Here is a 17,562-nt window from a genome sequence, read left to right as displayed (position 1 = left end):
TCTGTTAAGATTTTTATTGTTTGGTTACCACTTGAATGGTCTCCAGGTCAGTTTTACATGGCACGAGAACTAGGGTTGAGGGATCTCCAACACTGGTTATTTATAGACGTGTTAATGTATATACTGTTAGGAAAACGCTGAGTTATTAGATCTTCTAATAGACAACTCTATGTCAGCCCATTTACCTAGTAATAGTTAAAGATAAAGACATTTTAAATTACTGATTTTAAAATTAAATATTCTCTCATGTGATATAGATATACTAAGAGTTTTGCTTAAATCTAACTATATAAATAATACTACACACACATTAATGGCCACACAAAGCTTAAATAACACACCGACATTAACACACACAACTTTTAAAGTTTAATATGTTACTTAACCTCAACGTTCACTTAATACAACGTTGACATTGTTTATATTTATTTTATCTGGTGATGATGGTGTTGTGAAACATGGTATGTTAACTGCATTGTCTATTATGTTGTATAGCTGTATGATGGTCGTATATCCTTCTCTTAAGAGCCATGATATTTCTTTGGTGTAGTGTAAATAACAACTAACACTCGTTCCAATAAAGATTAATCAAACAGTAATATTTGTTTTATAAACTAAACATATATATATATATATATATATATATATATATATATATACATATATATATATATATATATATATATATATATATATATATATATATATATATATATATATGCACCTTAGATTAACTTTGCTGCTATCTACTGTTCTACAACTGTTTTCCTATTTTTAAAAAAGCGTCGATTGTTAATTTTTTTTTAAACTAAATATAATTTAAGTGGAAACTTAAGTAAATTAGACATTGTCTCACAGCTACCCCAATCACTGATTTAATTGTATTGAAAATATTCCACTAAACTTTTCAGAAGTTCACATTGTCTCACAGCCACCCCGGTCATTCATTTACTTGAACATATTCACTAAATTTCTCTTCATCTGTAAATTATTCAGATGGATGTGTCATTGTTTTCTCTATAGTTAGCAAGTTTGCAATGAGGTCACCACCCCCCCCCCCCCCCTCCCTTCCTTTACGAGATCGTCAATCTGTACTTAATAGACTTTTTAACTTTAATAAGTCAATCACTGACCTGGGGTAAAGCATATTTCTGCCTTGCGACGCATTTGACTTGCGCCATCACAATATTCCTTATTTGAATGCATTTACGCAATTATTGTTACTTGTAACAGTTACTTCCCGTTTTCATTTTCTAAAAATATTAAGGGAAGTAATACATCATATTGGTTCCGAAACAATATTAAACTTTATGTTAACATTAATTGAAAAATAAAATACGAAATGTTGTTCATTTTTCATTTTAAATGTTTTTGCAAAAACTTTGAAAGTTTTATGATTTATACTTTCTTGCAATTTTCACTTATTAGTCGTTCCTTTTCACAAATAGGAAAGCTTTAAATAAGGTAACATTTATTTTGTATAGCTGAGAAATTGTGTAATTGACGTTGTTGTGTGACCGTTGAACAGTGGTTCTTTTAAGTTCTTTTAAATACAATGATATATTATTTGAAGATGGTCGCTTTTAAATAACAAATAGATCTAGATCTAGAAATCTAGATCTAGTAGAAAATTTACAAGGCGACGAACATCCTTAATATTAATTCTAGGACATTTTTATTGATTGATAAATCTAGAAGCTAGAATGGCCTACTGAATATATCCAGCAAAAACAATGGTTGGATTTGATCCTCATGAAAAGATTGATCTTTCTTCTACGGCCCATGCTTTGGCAGGTGCAGTTAGTGTTGCAGCATCAAGAGCTTTAACTCAGCCACTAGATGTGATCAAAATTTGATTTCAGTTGCAAGTTGATCCTTTCAACACACCCCAATCAAAGTATAAAGGACTGGTGCAAGCTTTTCAGTGCATTATAAAGGAAGAAGGAACTGCGGCATTGTCGAAAGGTCACATCCCAGCACAAATATTGTCTGTTGTGTATGCAGTTGCACAGTATTCAAGTTTTGAAATTTTGACTAAAGGCATTTGGCAGTACCTGCCAGAAGCACTTACTACAACTTACAGACCCATTACTCATACTGTGTGTGGTGGAATAAGTGGCAGCTTGGCAACTGCTTTTATTTTTCCAATAGATGTTATTAGGACCAGATTTGTTGCCCAAGGAGAGCCTAAACTTTACATCAGTCTGACACATGCTGTTACATCAATAATAAGGAAGGAGGGAATTGGGGGCTTCTATCGTGGATTAACACCTTCATTGATTCAGATACGACCTCAAATGGGCTTCAGTTTGGGTTTTATTCGTTATTTACAGTACTATGGAACAAATCTTTGGGTATCTTGCCCACAAGACAAGCAGAATCTCTTGAAGCGATTGTATGTGGATCTGGTGCTCTCTCAGAATTTATGGTCTACCCTTTAGATGTTGTAAAAAAACGTTTACAGGTTCAAGGTTTTGAAGAAGCGCGGAAGTTCTTTGGTGTGGTGCGAAATTATAATGGTCTAATTCAGTGTGTGATGCTTTCAATTCAGGAAGAGGGTTTTCGTAGTTTATTCAAAGGACTTTATCCAAGTTTATTAAAAAGCAGCTTTAGTTTCTGGAATAAATTTTTGCGTTTATGAAAATGTATGCAGATTACTTGTACTATACAATGCAAAAATTGATAGGTGATTTTATTTAATGGTAGACTGTATTTTTCAAAATCAAAATGATCTCATTTTCGTAACAGGCTAAATATTTGTTAAATAAAAACCTAAATCTAATTCAGACTGCACTTATAATTAAAACAATTAGTTTTAATTCTAAATTACCTAATGCTATTTATAAAAAACATTTTTTGTGTGTATTTTTCCTATACTTTATCCCAGTGAAGTTTAAATGCATAATTGATTTTATTTTAATTTTTTTGTGGTGTGTGTGTGAGGTTGTGTTAAAAAATATATCTAACATGATTTTAATTTTGATTGAACATTGCAAAAATTTCACACAAGTCTGGGTCTACTTCATAATGTACAATGATTAAATAGTGGTGAAAAAAACTTTAGCTGGTGATAATTAATGTAGTTGATGTCAATGTTAATTTTGCTCTGTATTTTTCTCATACTGTGCCTCTAACTTTAATCCTTTTCAACTAAGTCTTTCATTTATTAGATTATTCTTAACCTTGACAGTGATATAATAATATAAATATATATTATTATTCAATATAAAAAAATACAATGATCACTGTAAAGAATAACACCTTTAAACAGAATTTAAACACTTATCAGAGGTCAGCTATAATATGTGCAGTAGAAAGTATACGGACAGCTGATAGCACCTTGGGCACAAGGTCCAGCCTCACAGCGTGCTGTAGCTAGCCCCATGGCAACAATTCCATGCTTGCCTCTGCCCAAGTGCCGACTCTTTCAAATGCTATTTTATTCAGAATGAATTTTCCTAATTATCAGTAATAATTAATTTGACATTAGTGACGTAGTTTTTTTAGCTGTAAGCTTCCTACTGTTGAGCCATGTAATGGACGGTGGGGCACTAGTTTACCCTGCGTTCAGTGGGATGAAAGAAAAGCCTGGTGAGTGGTGAGAAACAAAGGACAGAAGCGAACGATACACGGTAATCAAACCGATACCCAAGCCAGTTAGTCGGCGCTTGCCGTGTTGAGGCCTGACTGGCCAATGGAAGACACCTCCTGAGCCGATGATATCCGTAAAGACAGAAAAAAAGCAGCTTCTAAAGTGGATTGGGATAGTGACGGATAGTCCTATAATTATATTCGATTACTAAGTTTATTATTCTGGCGAAACATGAGTATGATTTTATATGAATAAATATTATTTCATATTTAAAGCTATTTATTTTAAATAACAAATCACATTTGTTTACCTAGTCCTAATCAAATAATAAAATATTGAAATAAAAAGGTAGTAGCTATTTAAAAACTGGGAAATTTTGAAAATTCTAACTTTTGGCTCTTCAGTCTCAAAAGGTTGCCGACCTTTGTGCTAAGAATATAAACGTACGAGTGCCTGTCTGAGTGCTCATCAAACGTCCTTTTAGATCACGGTCACCACTGGTGACACAAGATAGAACACGATATTCTACTGGTGACACAAGATGGAACACGATACTCTACTGGTGACACAATATGGAACACAATACTCTACTGGTGACACAAGATGGAACACGATACTCTACTGGTTACACAAGATGGAACACAATGCTCTACTGATGACACAGGATGGAACACACACACACACACACACACACACACACCGTCCTGGTGAAACAAGATGGAACGAACAGAAGTACAAAGAAAAGGAAAAAAAAATAAATACAATGATCTTTCTTATACTAACGAATTGTCATGGTGCTAGAAACTCACAGGCAAATATGGATACATAATTATATAACAAAACACATCAGTCCAAATATAACAAAACACAGGAAAATAAAATCTGCAAAAATACAGTCCCCACACAGAAGGTAGTGTGCGGATACCGCCTACTGTCTTTTGTGAGGTGGTAGGAGAACGCCTGGGGGTGTCACAAAAAACTCGCCATGTCCGGGAAAAATCGGGAAATGGGTCAAAACTGACCAGTCGTATTTCCCTATATAATCTTTGTATTTTATGGGGAAAACAGAGGGTCATTTCAAAACGGATTTTAGGACACTTACCTTCTTTAGATCTGGCTAATGTTTGGCATGTTTATAGGTAAATGGCTTGGCCGTAGGGCAGACCTGTCGGTTTCAATCAAAGCCCTCGACGAGGGCTAAAAAGTGACCGCGAGTGAAATTCTCTTTATATGAGCTCTATTACGAAAAAAAATTTCCTCCGGCGACCCCCCTTGAAATTGTGTGAGGTGGTAGGAGAACGCTTGGGGTGTCACAAAAAACTCGCCATGTCAGGGAAAATTCGTTAAATGGGTCAAAATTGACCAGTCGTATTTCCCTATATAATCTTTGTATTTTATGGCAAAAACAGTGAATTTTCAACACAAGTTTTAGGTTACTTAACTTCTGTACATCATGCTAATGGTTTGCATACACGTCTATAGATGACAAGGCCGTAAGGAAAAACTGTTGGTCAGACTCAAAGCCCTCGACCAGGGCTAAAAGATGACCGCGAGTGAAATTCTCCTAATATGAGATATATATATAAATAAATTGACGAACGATCCCTTTATATTATTTGAGGTCGTAGACCGACCCTGGAGGGTAACAAAAAAACGTTATTCCCGTCGGAAAAAGCTATTGTAGTCGTTAAATATGTTCTCTTATATAAGCATAGTAACTGTTTGTTTAAAAAAAATAAACAAAGACATACGTCATTTGGTCCATTTTCAAGGGAGGTAACCCTTTTAAATAATTATTTTTTAAATAATTGTATACTATTTTAAACAAAAAACGACAAAGTATAGCATTTGTTTAAAAAAAATAAGTTGTTAAGTAAGCTAAATATCATGATTAAATAAAAAACTAATTTTGAAAGTTAGAGTAGTAAAAATTATGAGATATACTGTTCATGGAACCTCTGTATTTCTAATTCCATTTTAAATATAAATTGCGTCCTTTCTAATACTTTCTCTTAGAGCGGATGTTAAACAACATACAACAACATCTTCTCTAAAATTAGCATTACTGTTTAAATTCAAGTACTCAACACCTCATCCATCACTAAATAATTAGTATTTAAATTATAAAATGTGTTTGAAAACCTAAGCGAAGCTAGGCAGTATGCCTAGTATAACATAAGGCAGGTAAACAAAATCTGCAAAAATACAGTCCCCATACAGGTACGAAGTGTGCGGATACTGCCTACTGTCTTTAACAACGACTAAGAAAGAAGAAAACACACAATCAGAACACTGAACAGCCAACTGCTTTCTATGTGAAACCAACTTTAAAAGCAGAAAATACATTGCTGATAAAGAACATTTGATTAGAACTCTACGTTTTCTGCAAGTCAAACGTATATTACACTGTATGTTACAACTAAGACATAAATGTAGTCAACCTCGTTTATGTTAATCTCTAATAGTTAGAAACATATGTAAAATAAAATATATAAGTACACTTTTTTTTATTATTAATGGACATTTTATTTTTCGTCTAAATCGTGCTGTTGTGGCTGTTTCAAGGCGTGGATTACACATGTCTAAGATACTAGCTGAGGAATGGTTTACATATGTTTAAGATACTAGATGAGCAATGGTTTACACATGTCTAAGATACTAAATGAGCAATGGTTTACACATGCTAATTTGCATACTTCAAGCTCATCAGCATGCACTTTAAATGCGGAATGTTTTAAGAGACGTGAATAATAACAATATTTTAAATACACAATTGAAAAGGATGACTTTAAATAGTGCACTTCATGTATATGAGGGTCAGCGGCTCTCAGGATGGACCTGAGACACGTGACCCGCGCAAGACCAGTGACCCGTGTCAGACCAGTGACCCGCACCATACCAGTGACCCGTGTCAGAACAGTTACCCGAACCAGATTGGGATGGGATGTAGTACTGGTCAAACGCAGATGGTCATGTGACACAAATTATCTTCTTAACGATGTTGCAAAAATTAATAAAAGAAAACACAAATCTGATAAAATACATTACGTAACGTGCCAACTCCACAACAAACATATTCTACCTATAGCAGCTGTCCAGAGTAGAAATAAAAAGCTTGAATTAATTTAGCCATTCTTTATCCAATCTATTTGAACCAAACCACACAGCCCTCAGTGGAGCCATATCTCAACAACCTCACTCAACCTTAAACCTACTACCACACGCCACACTAGACCATCTCGTTACAATCCCAAAGCTCTCTTTACCTAGACACATACTACACTAGACCATGTCCACACAGTCCCAACCCTCACTAAATTTAAACCCACACTAGACTATGTCCACACAGTACCAAATCTCACTAAATTTTAACCCACACTAGACCATGTCCACACAATCCCAACCCTCACTAAACTTAAACCCACACTAGACCATATCCACACAGTCACTACCCTCACTAAACTCTAATTTCAACATTAACACAGACATCACACTATGTTTCTTGAATAACCGCAAAACAAGCCAATATATAATCGCTGCATCTCCGATATGGTGATCGCATATCAAATGAATATCCATAATTAAAACTAATTTAACCCTAAGACAATTTTTAAAATTTAATTTTTATGCAAAAAATCATGTGGGTGTAACGTATAGTACTACCAAAATGCATTAATAATCTTTTTTTACAGCCAGAGTTTTCAAGCATTTTAACACATAATTAAAACTAATTACTTTTCTAACTCAACCCTAACTTATTTCTAGCTGTAAGTAGCTGTAAGTAGCTGTAAGTAGCTGTAAGTACTGTAAGTAGCTGTAAGTAGCTGTAAGTAGCTGTAAGTAGCTGTAAGACAGTAATTTGCACATCAACGCGGCTCCTTACACCATGGGTCGTCAACCGGCGGCTCTTTTGATGTCAAAATGCGGCACTCCAGTTACATGCACAAATAATAATAATTATATTATTTTATTTTCAAAACACATAACAATGTTACACTGTAAGAAAACACATAACACTGTTACACTGTAAGAAAACACATAACACTGTTACACTGTAAGAGAATACCTTCAAACAAGATAAAAACACTGAGCGTATACGGACAGCTGATAGCTACTTGGGCACTAGACCCAGCCCCACAACTGTGCTGGGGTCAGCCCAGTGGCAATGGTTCCATGCTTTACACTACCGATGTTCACACTTTGTTTTCGAATACCGTTCAACAGCGAATGTTATTTTATTGAAAATGCATTTCTTTATATGTCAACATTCAAAAATTTGACCTGAGTGCCGTAGTGTTTTTAGTTAACACCTTCTAAATTGGGTAGGAATAGTGCCATAGCTATAAAAATTGATTTTAATTTTAAACTAGCAGATGTATCGAAAATAATTGTATAAATTTTGTGCAAAATAAAAAAAAATTATTTCACACTTAGGGGCCTAAACCTATTTATTTTAAATTTATTTACATAATTCTAATCAAATACCAATTGTTGAAATAAAATGTTAGTGACTCTTTAAAATTGGTGACATTTTATAAATTGTATGTTTTTGCTCTTCCGTCTCAAAAGGTTGCCGACACCTGCCCTACACCCTTTTGATATCTTGACGTTTCTCCAACCCCACTCTCTTTTAATTTGTTTAAAGTTTAAATGATTTCAGTTTTCTTTTTGATTTTATGTCCTACTTTACTAGCATATATTTCAAATTATTTTGTTTTTGTCCATCTATTATTTCTATGGGTTTCTTCGGTGGATGGGTTCATTGTCAATGACACAATTTAAACAGCAATGCCGATAGTGCGCCTGCCTTTACCTTTGACTACAATGTATATAAAATTGTTATTATTCTAATTAACATAGTGTTGGGATATGCCGTGAAGTGTTAATCGAACCCTGAAGCAGTTTATATATAAAATCAAGATCAACTTCAAATCTGACTTTCTACGCGGCAAGTGAAGTAGAGTTCACTTGTTTCTGTGACCTCGGCATTTGAAGAGATAGTGTGGTCAGCACTATGCCCAGCGCCTTCTCTTTCCCTAACGTGAGTTAGGTATCCATCAAAGTTGGGTATACGTTCTACTGACTTGAACCCAGATTCGAACTCGGGTTAGCAGTCCAGCTCTCTACCGCTAGACCGCTCCGTCTGGTGATGGGTTAGTATGATCCCATTTGTGGCTGCGTTTGTGTATCAAAGTTCGTGTATATGAAGGCTGTTAAAATATCTCATTTTAGTGTGTTAGATATGAAGCTAAATCTCAGTTTTACCTAGTCGTGTGTTTAATGTGTACTAATACCATGTAGGAAGCCGTCGCAAAAGCACTATTCGGAAGACGAAACAATGCACAAAAAATGAAAAAATGTGAACTTTTAATTTTTTTGCAAACGTTTCTACCAATTATATATATATATATATATATATATATATATATATATATATATATATATATATATATATATATATATATATATATATATATATATATATATATATAGATAAATATATATATATATATATATATATATATATATAGAGAGAGAGAGAGAGAGAGAGAGATAGATATATAGATATATAGATATATAGATATATAGATATATAGATATATAGATATATAGATATATAGATATATATTTATATATAGATATATAGATATATAGATATATATATATACATATATTAATGCAGTTGGTGCTACCATCCCCCCCCCCCACACCCTCACATTTTCCTATTTAAAAAAATATGCTTTGATTGTGTATTTTTTTTAAACTACATATAATTCAAGTGTAAACAAAAGTAAATTCGACATTGTCCCACAGTCATTGATTTGTATGTATTGAAAATATTCCACTAACATTTTCTTCCTCCGTAAATTATTCAGATGAATGTATCATTGTTTTCTCTATAGTTAGCAAGTTTGCAATGGTGTCACCCAGGGGCGTAGCGAGGGGGGGGGGGGGGGGGGGGGGCGGGGGGGTGCGGACCGCACCGGGTGACACCATTTAGGGGGGTGACACCAAGGCAAAAAATAGCAAAATATATAGAGAAAAACTCGAGGGGGGGTGCAAATCGAAAGTTTGAGGGGGGGGGGGTGCAAATCGAAAATTTGAAAGTTTGTCCCTGGGAAGGGTCTCTATGTCTCTGGGGGGTGACACCATTAAGTGCCGCACCGGGTGACACCCGACCTCGCTACGCCACTGGTGTCACCACCCTCTCCCCACCCCCACCCTTTACGAGATCGTCAATTGGTACTTAATAGACGTTTTAACTTTAATTAGTCAATAACTGACCTGTGAAAAAGCATATTTCTGCTTCGTGACGCAATTGACTTTCACCACAACAATATTCTAGATTTGAATGTATTCACGCAATTATTGTTACTTGTATCAGTTACTTCCCGTTGTTTATTAAACATATAAAGGTAGATAAAACGTTCGTTTTGGTTCAGAAAAATTTTTAAACATTATATTTCTTGTAATTGAAGTACAATATGCGAATTGTTGTGACTGTTTCATTTGAAATATGTGTGCACAGCTTTTTAAGATGTACGATTTTAATCAAATTGGAATCTTTACTTATTAGTCTTCCCTTTTCACAAATCGGAAAGCATTAAATTAGGTAACATATGTTTTGTATAGTTCAGAAAACTTCAAATTTACGTCGTTGATATGGCCACGAATTGTGTTCTTATTTTGTTCTAGGAATTTTTGTAAAATCTCAATTCCATTATAACAGTGTGAGGAATTGCATTTATTCTCCAATTATAATTTATTTTTACGAAATCTATGTGATGTGTGAATTCTAAAATTTTTCCTGCAAGTTGGATATTTTGTGTAGGCTATATTAAAACTCATATAATGTTATATCTGTTTAAGACTACACTTAATATCGTTTTTAGTGACGTGTTTTTATTTCTGCCTGTGGACTTCATTTGAACGTAAATTTTCATACTAAATAAAAACAATTGAAACTCGTTGAATGTATTTTGGTCTTGGTAGGGCCAAAACACAAAAACAAAGAATGGATGAAGATGACTTATTCTTTTACGTCTGCATACCGGGATTCAAAGCCTTCTTCCATGAACCAAATACGGTAGAAATTACAATCCTTCAAGGTCGATGGCTGACAACAATTACAAATTCCGAGTTTCTAACTCAATTTGCCAAAATAATAGGCTGCCAGGAGACCGAATTTAAAAGGGTATACACTTATGGAGTAATAAATGTCTGGTATGCCACATTGAGTTCAAGGAAATGATGCCTGGCAGAAACTCTGCCCTCAATGAATTTGCAAAAGACGATCCGGTCCAGTCCCAGATGTCATACAGCCATCTACTTAATTGTTACCCTCGCTATTCCCCCTCCCCAACTCCCAGGTGTACATTTGGTTATCAGACATCTTATTTCTAAGGCCCGTATCCGTCTCTGGTGGCACCAGCAATCCCCTAACTAAGCTTCGTAAAAGTTAACAAAGTAAAACTGGTATCGGGAACATTTGGAGCGGAATATTATTGGGGTATGACAACAGTACACAGCTAATTCACATTTCTGCTATATGTAGCTTGAGCTCTCTTATATGAAGAGTGTTAATCAACCAGAGTTTATTCCAGGCATCTCTGTTTACCGCCCCCCCCCCAGAACCAAATGAAATTTGTATAGAAAATATATACTTTTTACAGTGTCCGCCCCCCGAAGAAAGTTTACAGCCCCCCCCCCCCCCCCCCGAAAATTTTAAGTGCCCCCCCCCCGGAGAAAAAAGTCTGGAAGAAACACTGTAACCAACCCCCACGACTGAATCATTTCACCTAAATCTTGACCATTGTTATTATTCTAGTTTGTTAGAATTTGAATATCACGCACTAGTAAATTTACAGCAATACTAAATTAGTTTATATTCAATGGTATTAAATACTTCAGTAAGTGTAATTTTGAAAACTAAAAAAAATAGTAAGTTTTTCAATATTTTTAATTTTTTATACAATAATAAATAAGTAAATATAGGTCAAGATTATAATTTAATATCTATCAATACTACTTAACACCCCAAAGTCAACAGTTAACAAAGTCAACAATTGTTTCACCATAAATAACCATTTTACATAAACATTTTCATCTGTGTTTCTCGCTAGTGTCCAATAAATGTGACGTTTGTGTAACAATGTACATGGGGCCTTTCGTTGCTAGCGTCCCACTTATGGGACGCTTATTGTACACATGATATAACGAAGTAGTTAAAAAAAATATTGTTACTCTTAAATTTTTATCAGATAGAAATATGGTACTGCTACAATTTTTAAATGTATGTTGCACTTAAAATGTTAATATTTTAGAAGAAATGCATTTTCCTGTGAGCATGTTTTCTTTTTTCCGCCATTTTGACAAGTCCTGCAAAGCCGGCGCTATAACATTTTTCTAAATTATTTTTTTTTTAACAAAACACACACACATTCAATAGTCTAACTATTTTCAAATACAATGAAACATAATTTGTGTTTTTACTAGTTTTTAATGAATTTTAGCATAAGTGGGACGCTAGCAGAATATGGGTTAACGGCAATTCTAGGGGTCGGTAACCTGGGGCTCGCGAGCCACATGCGGCTCTTTTGATGTCAAATGTCGGCTCTCCAGGTCCTTGCACAAATGTTAACAGTTATATTATTTTATTTTCAAAACTCAAAACAAATATTGTACTGTAAAGAAACGCAACTTTAAACAGGATAAAAAAACATGAGAACAGTGAGAATAGGTGCAGTATAAAGTACGAGCCGACCCGCGGTGTATCATACGCCGCTATTTAGTTGCTTTTTCTACTTTTCAGTAATTCATAATTTGTGAATTCGACAGTACCAATGCTGCCACTGAAAATATTTGCTTTAAAACACTAAACCCCCATTCCCCCCCCCCCCCCCCCCCGTGAAAGCAGCCCCCTCTTACGTACCTCCTCTAAGTTTAAAATAGTTTCAAACTGAATTATCTGCCCCTAATAGCCCTAATAGTGGGGGGTGGTAGCGATGGAGAGGAAGAGAGGGGACTGTAAGGCGCGCGCTTGCAGCTTGTTTTCTATATAAACGCAACTTTAAACAGGATAAAAAATACTCATCAGAGAACAGTGATAATATGTGCAGTATAAATTATACGGACAGCTGACAGCCACCTGGGCTCCAGGCCCAGCCCCACAGCCGTGCTGTAGCCAGCCCCGCGGCAACAATTCCATGCTTGACACAAACCAAGTGCCGACTTCTTTTAATATCGTTAAATGGGGAATGTTATTTTATTCAAAATGCATTTCCGTATATGCCAATACGCATTAATTTGACGTGAGGGGCGTAGTTTTTTTAGTTATAAGCTTCCTACTATTGAGCCGGGTACTGGACGGTGGGGTACAAGTTTACCCTGCGTTCAGCGGTGTGGAAGATTAGCGCGGTGAGAACCCAAGGACAGAAGCGACTATTACAGGGTAATCAAGCCGATATGTAAGCCAGTTAGTCGGAGTTTGAGACTCAATGACAGAAGCGACTATTACAGGGTAATCAAGCTGATATGTAAGCCAGTTAGTCGGAGTTTGAGACTCAATGACAGAAGCGACTATTACAGGGTAATCAAGCCGATATGTAAGCCAGTTAGTCGGAGTTTGAGACCCAATGACAGAAGCGACTATTACAGGGTAATCAAGCCGATATGTAAGCCAGTTAGTCGGAGTTTGCCGTGTTGAGGATTTACATAATCCTAATCAAATACAAAATATTGAAAAAATTCATAAAAAACGTTTTAATAACAAGCTTTTATGTAATAATGCAATAAAAAGTAGAAAATAAATTATAGACTACTATTTAAATAACTATAAACAAAAGCGTGGGTCACTTTAGAATCTATTGGATACCTTTACTAATGTTGAGGAAGACACCCACGCTTTTCTTTATAGTTATTTAAATAGTAGTCTATAATTTATTTTCTGCTTTTTAGTGCATTATTACATAAAAGCTTGTTATTAAAACGTTTTTTATGATTTTTTTTCCAGTACTTTACATATTTTATTTACAATAGAGTTACATGACTAAAAACCATTGCGTGCCTACTGAACGTGATGGCGCAGCTATTGAACGTACCGTGATGGCGCAGCTATTAAACGTGATGACGCGTGTGGTCTGGTTGGCTAGACATGCCTACTAATTCGGTCCAATGTTTAATTAATTCATAAAAAAATAATTAGGCATCCAATTAAGACAAATTTAATTTCAGATTGCATTGTCTTCATGTATTGACCCACGTGTCAAATGTGAATCGTATCGGTCAAGTAGAAGTTTCCGAATTTTCACTCCTGCGTTTCGATCTAGACTGACGACAGAGAGACGACAGAGGAAGTGAGTTAAATACAAGCTTGTAAAAAAATATTGGCTCTTTTAAAAACTGGGAAGTTGTAGCTCAAAGTAAATAAACATCTAATCATCAATTAAAATAAACCGTCTAGACTGATTGAATTATGTATCTTATAAAAGTATTACTTGTCAAATAAAAAATAATTGATACAATTTGTAAAAGCTATATTTTTGTAAATAATTATTAAATAAACTTTTTTTTCTAAAAGTAACGTTCGTTTAATTGTTTTAAAGTTGTCTCCCTCAGTGTAAATAGTTATAAGTTATATACCTTGTTTTCTTTTTAGATTTTTAAATGGGCAGTAACCAAAAAATATAATTTTCTTTGAAACAATTTTAAAAAAAAAGGCTAATAAAAATATTTTTCAACACAGTAATGTGTCCAGTCATTAAGCAACGAGTGCCACAGATATATGAGACTAGCTGACATCTGACCACTAGGTTAAACCATTCAATTTTCTATCAGTACAGCACACACCAGTGTACTGCCGTCTTCTACAGTTATAATGTCGTTAAACCATTCAATTTTCTATCTGTACAACACACATCAGTGCACTGCCGTCTTCTACAGTTATAATGTCGTTAAACCATTCAATTTTCTATCTGTACAGCACACACCAGTGTACTGCCGTCTTCTACAGTTATAATGTCGTTAAACCATTCAATTTTATATCTGTACAGCACACACCAGTGTACTGCCGTCTTCTACAGTTATAATGTCGAAGTGATGACCAGATTGTCCAGGTACATTGACCTCAAAGGATATCAAGTTAGTAATTACCGGACAAACCTATTGGAATTACCCTGCTTTGGCAAAACGTTTGTCATAGTTATATTGATTTAACTTGTAACTATTACCTAGCATTAACAATTATGAATCAACTGAGTAGGCCTATGTCTTTTATACATGTACTCTGAACAATAGTATCATCAAACTTTAATACAGTAGAGATCTGTAAAAATACTGTTTTGAAATCGAATATTCTTTTTTTTTTACCTGTAATTAGCATGACTTGAAAATGTCATCCTGTATCTATCAATCTTTACACAGACAACACTTTCTAGTGACAAACAATTTATTTTATAAATGTGTAACACATAACACAGATCCAACTCCCAAATAATGTAACCCTGCTATTTTATAATCTATTTAAACCAGACACAGACTCCCATGCACGCAATTTGATACAAAAAACTCAGCCTTTTCTTTTTAGTTATTTAAATAGTAGTGCATTATTACATAAAAGCTTGTTATTAACGCTCAACAAACGATTGATTGGTTTATGACTCATTTTTGTCATATGACTTTGAGATATTTTAAACTGGTAAAAAAAAATGTTTTATTTCAAGCACAATAGTATTTTATATCAAAATAAATGATGAATTAATCATTATCTGCAAAAAATATTATTATTCTTGAACTTATTATATATTTTCGAGTTCGAAATTTATTTTTAATGAATTTTTTTTTAGAGTTAGGAGGGCTGGGGTTGGGAATCAAGCTGGAAATAAAGTTAACTTAAAGCATTAATGTTCGACAAATAAAATGTTTCTATATGAAAACTAAATTAATTAATTAGACAACACACACATTCAGAGGCGTAGTGACCCTTCCCGGCGCCCGGGGACAAACTTTTCGATTTGCACCACCCCCCCTCAACATTTCGATGTGCACCCCCCCTCCTCAAACTTTCTTTTTTGCACCCCCCCCCCCCTCGAGATTTCCATTTGCACCCCCCTCAAACTTTCGATTTGCACCCCCTCAACCTTTCAATTTATTTTTCCAACCCATTTCGGCGCCCCCTAAGGTCGGCGCCCGGGGACATATGCCCCCCCCCTCGCTACGCTACTGCACACATTGGTAGTAAAAATGTAATTCTAAAAATATAAGTCGGGAGGCAACTCAAAAATCTTATCGTAAGTTGTATTTATTCGGTTGTTCCCCTTTGAAAGATGAACAAGCTTGAATTTAAAGCTTGGAATTTCTAAAAACCGACAAAATAAAAATATATTTTTTTTCAAATCAGTAATTTTAAAGGAACAATACTATAGACATATAACGCCCCCATTGAATGATACAGTAATGATATCAGTGAGATATGAGAAATGTGATTCAACAAAATATTCTTAATTCAAGAGATTCACAACCACCCAATTATGATCTCTAAACGTTATCTGCAAACAAAATAATTGTTTAAAGCGCAAGAAGAATTGACTATCACAAAGACGAAAAGTGATCATTTACTGTTTTTTAATGTTTGTACTTTGTTTGAATTTTAAGATACAATTATACATGAACAAAAGAATAAAAGAAAATTAAGAAACGAAAAGTATTAATGTAAAACTGTAGCTAATTCAATTTTAAATATATATATAATGTAATTTAATGCAACACATGCAACATATCCACAAAGCTGGCTCCTGGTTGAAATGGAGTGAACTCTGTGGAAAGAACAACCATTTAGGGAAACCTTCCCCCATCCACCTCCTCAGGTGCCTCAGACGTCACCACAACACACAAACAATCACAACCCACACACTGAATTTCACCAACTATGTCAACACGTGAATAGGCGGAAGTGAAAAATGACGTATTGACAGGTCGTGTGGAAAGTTTGTTGATAGACAAGAATGGGAGAGATCGGAAGCTTTATTGTTAGTGTAATGGTTTAGATGTAATGAATCGAAAAATGGTGTGTGTCGTACTACTAGACAACAGAAACAATGACACTGCATTACATTTCATGTACAAGGTTTCTCTCTCAGCGTAGAGCTGTGGTATGTCGTAATGTCTATATATTCACGACGCTGGTTCTATGTTTGATTTCGGTTGCATTTTCAAAGACAACACGATTTTTGTCGATTTGTCATTGCTCTAAAATGTCCATCCGTGTAAATATTTAAGATACAAGATATTGCGCTAACTTAATCCTGCTTAAACAGTGGATATATATTACCACAGTTAATACACACGTTCACAGATCCTTAGAATGAATTGTTTATACACGTGTTTCTTCCAGACTTTTTTTTCTCCGGGGGTTCACTTGAAGTTTTCGGGGAGGGGGGGGGGAACGGACACTGTCAAAAGTATATGTTTTCTATATACATTCCATTGTGTTCGGGGGTGGCGGTAGACTTTCTTGGGGAGGGCGGGGTACTTGGAAGAAACTCTGTCAGTCAAACATGTAATTAGGAACGCAATACACATTTCACCTATTTTATTGTGTGATTAAATACATTTGTTCCTGTTCCCGCTCTACTATTCTGCAATTTGTTGAAATAATTTGTTTTCTTTTTAATCGATCGAAACAAACAGTGTCTATATTAGGTGCCATGCTATACTATCCCATGGATTCAATTGTTTTAATATATATTTTTTAATATGTCATTACTCAAGAGGCAAACTTTTGCTTTGCCGCCTTCAAAGGGAAGTACAAAGGGAAACAAACAAGTAATTACTACACAAGACAGGACGACAGAATTGTCTCCTCTTAATAAAATATCTGTAGAACCGTGATATTATTTTCTTGTCTATTCCTAATTTCTATTGTTTTTATAATATAGTATTTGCAATTGGTTTCTTTGCCGCCTTCAAAGGGA

General features: G+C 34.8%; 1 pseudogene; it reads left to right on the top strand.

Annotated features, from left to right (window-relative positions):
• The first annotated feature begins 1,666 nt into the window (after positions 1-1,666).
• Positions 1,667-2,690, top strand: LOC131943602 (mitochondrial thiamine pyrophosphate carrier-like; annotated as a pseudogene).
• The last annotated feature ends 14,872 nt before the right edge of the window (positions 2,691-17,562 follow it).

Source organism: Physella acuta, unplaced genomic scaffold, assembly GCF_028476545.2.
Source record: "Physella acuta isolate Inbredline_101_S28 unplaced genomic scaffold, ASM2847654v3 ptg000463l, whole genome shotgun sequence".
NCBI classification, from domain to species: Eukaryota; Metazoa; Mollusca; class Gastropoda; family Physidae; genus Physella; species Physella acuta.
The sequence above is the reverse complement of the archived record's forward strand: the minus strand, read 5'-3'. Positions and strand labels throughout refer to the sequence as shown.